We start from the raw sequence: 4,174 nt of genomic DNA, 5'->3' as shown, positions 1-4,174 counted from the left end.
AGTTTTCACCTACCTACCTTTTACTTTGTGTTACGTTTTGTAAATTTTTTGTTTACGTGTTAGTGTCTGTGAATGTGTATATTAATTGTGCGTCCGTGTGAGTACGGCTGGCGTCTGGTTCATACTTTCCGCCTGTGCGTTCTTCGGAGATCCGTGACAAAGAAACAAGTGGCGAGCCTGCCAGGATTCATTTTCTTGTTTAATTTCTATTTTTCTCGGATCTTTCGGATTTCTTGACGGCAGACAGTATGGACTTGGCGGACATTAGAGGTGGCTCTCAAGCTAGGGCTAAGCAAAGAGGAGGCGATGAGTCTCTATGACCAAGAAGTGAAAAGGCTAATGGATGTAAGAGCACATCCACGTGAAGAGGGGCGTGAAGCAGCGTGTGAAGCCGAGGAACGCGAGGCAAGAAGAATAGCGCGTGAAGCAAAGGAGGCAGAGGAACGTGAAATAAGAATTGAACGAGAGAAGGCGTTTTCGCTGTAGATTGACGAGAGTTTCTCTGAGGAAGCTGATGGCTCCTTTTGATGAGAAAAGAGATGACTTGGACTCATATCTGCAACGATTTGAGCGGATATCTTTAGAACAAGGTTGGAATGGGCAACAACATTTAGTATGTTTTAGGTAAAGAAGCGCGGAATGCGTTTGGTAGGATGCCTGCGTCTGATTCCTTGGATTACGATAGAGTCAAAAATGCACTTCTCCAAAGCTTTCGGCTAACAGCTGAGTGTTTTCGCGGGATATTCCGCAGCGCGAGGCCTGAGGATTCTGAAACCGATAAGCAGTTTTCTTTTGCTAGCCATTTCTTTCGACAGGTTGCTCTAGATTTCGAACACAGAAAAGCTTTCAAGACGTGCGTGACAAACTGGTGACAGAGCAGTTCCTAGCATGCTGCTGTCCAAATTTAGCAGCATTCACGAAAAAAAAACAGAAATTTGTGTTCATTAGAAGAGTTTGCCGAGAATGCAGACCAGTTTCTCGAAGATCAAGGTCTCAGGAATATGAGCAAGGGGAAGGAAGAAAATCTGAAGGTGTCAGAATTAAATTCTGCAAAACCAAGTCACACTGGCGGAGCGTTTAAGACGCCAATCAGATGTTTTCTCTATAACAGGATGGACCGTGCAACTGACTGTAGAGCTCGCAGTGTGGCCCGGAGGACGCAGGACGTGTGTCGAGGTTGCAACAGAGGAGGGCATACTGTGGAAGAATGTCAGTATGGAACGCAGGACCGAGCTGCATGCGTTGTTGATTTAAAGAAAGAACTTATCACACCAGGCAAAGTTCCACACCTCAGAGGAGCGAACGCCACTGGACAATGAAGTGGAGAGTGAAACGCCCAAGTCGAAAAAAGCAATGCCAGTGGTGGTTGGACAAATAGGGGACCGTCATATATTGGCACTTGAGAGACAGTAGAGCGAATACAGTTTTTGTTCGGAGAAGCCTAGGGCTGAATGAAGACCTAATAGGGGAAATGTCCGCTGTCACCCTGGTGGGCAGCACAGTTAGGTGCCTGCCGGAAGCCAGGATACTAGTATCAACCCTCTATTATAGCGGAGAGCTATTGGTATAATGCGTGGAGCAACCAATCTACGATCTGATCTTGGGAAACATTCCGGGTGCAAGAAGCGTTGATGACCCTGATCCTGGGTGGAGGATGATTGATGACGGGAAGCACCAAAACGTGGAAAGGTGCACGACTGGCCAGCAAGAGGATGGTGCAGTCAGGTTCTCGTCAGCAGTAGAGACACGAGCGCAAGAGACATCCAGAGCGACGCAGCAGCCGCTCTCTACTCCCGTTGCGATTTGTCTGAAAATAACACCGGACGAAAAGGCAATTAAGCAAAGAGAAGATTCAAGCTTGCAAGCCTGCTTCGATAAAGTAGGAGAAATGCAGAAAAGAAGACGGAGTAGTACCTCGTTTCAGTTTCAATTGGTGGACGGTGCCCCGCCGGGGTGGTGCCGTGGTAAGACGGCCGACGACTGGGCCGGAGTTCCCGGGTTCGAACCCGACCACGGCGGCTGCGTTTCGATGGAGGCGAAACGAAGAGGCGTCCGTGTGCTGTGCGACGTCAGCGCATGTTAAAGATCCCCAGGTGTCGAAATTACTCCGAAGCCCTCCACTACAGCTCCTCTTTCTCTCTTTCCACTTTTACTCCCACCTTTCTCTCTTCCCTTACGGCGCGGTTGAGGTGTCCACAGAAAACAAGTGAGACAGTTACCACGCCTTTCCCTTCCTATAAATCAATAAGTTCCCTTACGGCACAGTTGAGGTGTCCACGGAGCAAGTATGACAAATACAGCGCCTTTCCCTTCCTGTGAACCAATTATTGTTTATTATCGGTGGACGTTCTTCACAGGCAATGCATATTTAGCTCAGGAAGGCAGGTCCAACAGCTTGTGTTACCGAAAGAGTTGCGAGAGACGGTTTTACGCTTAGGAAACGATACCATCATGGCCGGACACCAGGGAGTTCAGAAGCCGGTGGCCAGAATCACCGAAAAGTTATTTTGGGCCGGTATGCAAAGCGACGTTACACGCTTTGTTAGGTCGTGCGACGTTTGCCAACGCACAATCTCAAAGGGCAGAGTTAGTCCCGTACCACTGGGCAAGATACCAAATATCGCTATACCGTTTCGAAGAGCGGATATTGACATTGTGGATCTCTCCAAGATCTAATAAAGGCAAAATATATGGGCTTACCTGGATCGGCACGGCTACTCGTTATCCTGACGCCGTTCCATTGAAAACCATCAACAGTATCCAAGTTGCTGAAGATCTTTTAGAGATGTTCGCTCGCTATGGGATTCACAAAGAGATTTTAAGTGATCCTGGAACCAAGTTCACATCGAACCTGATGAAAGAGCTTAACTGCCTTCTGTCTATAAGGCATTTACTAACAACGCCATACCATCCCATGTGTAATTGTCTAATAGAGCGATTCAATGGGACGCTAAAAATTTAAGAAAATGTGCCAGGAAAGACCAACCTATTGGGATAGATACCTTCTAGCTATTTTATTTGCTCACCGCGAATTTCCGCAACTTATGGTTTCTCTCTCTTTGAAATGTTGTATGGGAAAACCGATAGGGGTCCCTTGACAATACAGAAGGAGCTGTGGGCAAGTAAAGATATTGCAACGGAGCTTAAGACGACATACCCATATGTGCTTGAGTTGCGAGACAAGCTGGAGGAGACATGTAGGATGGCACATCAAGGTCTCTAGAAGGTGCGAGAACGCTATAAAGGCTGCTACGAGAGGAAAGCCATCAATAGTAATCTCAATCCAGGCGATAGGATTCTGATCCTAATGCCCACGGAGAACAGGTTATTGATGCAATGGAAAGGACCCTGCCTAGTGAAAGAAGAAAAACGACATGGAGTAGGAATTATTAATAAATACCACCAAGAAGGTATTTCATGCAAACATTTTCAAAAAATTTTAAGAAAGAGTTCCGGCACAGAAAGAGTTAGGAGACAAGGTCGCTTGCTCTGCAGTGGTAGAAGAACCAGATGATATTGCCGAGGTGTCCTCTCACAATTTGAAGAAACGTGTGGGATGGGAAAAGGTATTGATAAACCCCAATATGAATGAAGACACAATATCACAGATAAGAGCTCTACTACAAAGTATCAAGGTATTTTTCGGATGTACCGGGCAAGACTGACGTCATATGCTGCAAATTAGAACTCTCTAAAGACCGAGCAATCAATGTGAAGCAATACCCACTCCCGTCCATTAGTGGTACAAGAATCAATTGAAAAGAATGTGTGGGAAATGTTGGAGTTTGGTATAATCGAGAGGTCATGGTCTGCATACAATGTCCCTCTCGTGTCGTCAAAAAACCTGATGGCACCAACAGATTGTGCGTAAATTTCGTCGGCTTAATAACATTGTGGTACCCGATGCTGAACCTATTTCAAGAGCAGACGTGGTGTTCGCTAAGTTAGATAACAAAAAAATTTTTCTAAACTGTATTTAGCTAAAGAGTATTGGCAAATCCCGATGGATGAATCATTGAAGAAGAAAACAACCTTTTCCCGTTGTCCGTTACGGCCAACAAGACGAGCTCATTGCAAGCCTAAAGCCACCACGACACCGACGCCGTTGACTGAACCCACAAAACGCGTCGCCCGCTTTGAACTGTAAGCTGGAAAATGGAACGCTGTCTGTTAG

General features: G+C 46.3%; 1 pseudogene; it reads left to right on the top strand.

Annotated features, from left to right (window-relative positions):
* Nucleotides 1-245: 245 nt before the first annotated feature.
* Nucleotides 246-3,223, top strand: LOC146186639 (uncharacterized; annotated as a pseudogene).
* Nucleotides 3,224-4,174: the final 951 nt, after the last annotated feature.

This window comes from Amblyomma maculatum, chromosome 6 (assembly GCF_055883805.1).
Source record: "Amblyomma maculatum isolate TAMU_Amacu chromosome 6, ASM5588380v1, whole genome shotgun sequence".
NCBI classification, from domain to species: Eukaryota; Metazoa; Arthropoda; class Arachnida; order Ixodida; family Ixodidae; genus Amblyomma; species Amblyomma maculatum.
This window is presented reverse-complemented; position numbering and strand designations above follow the sequence as displayed.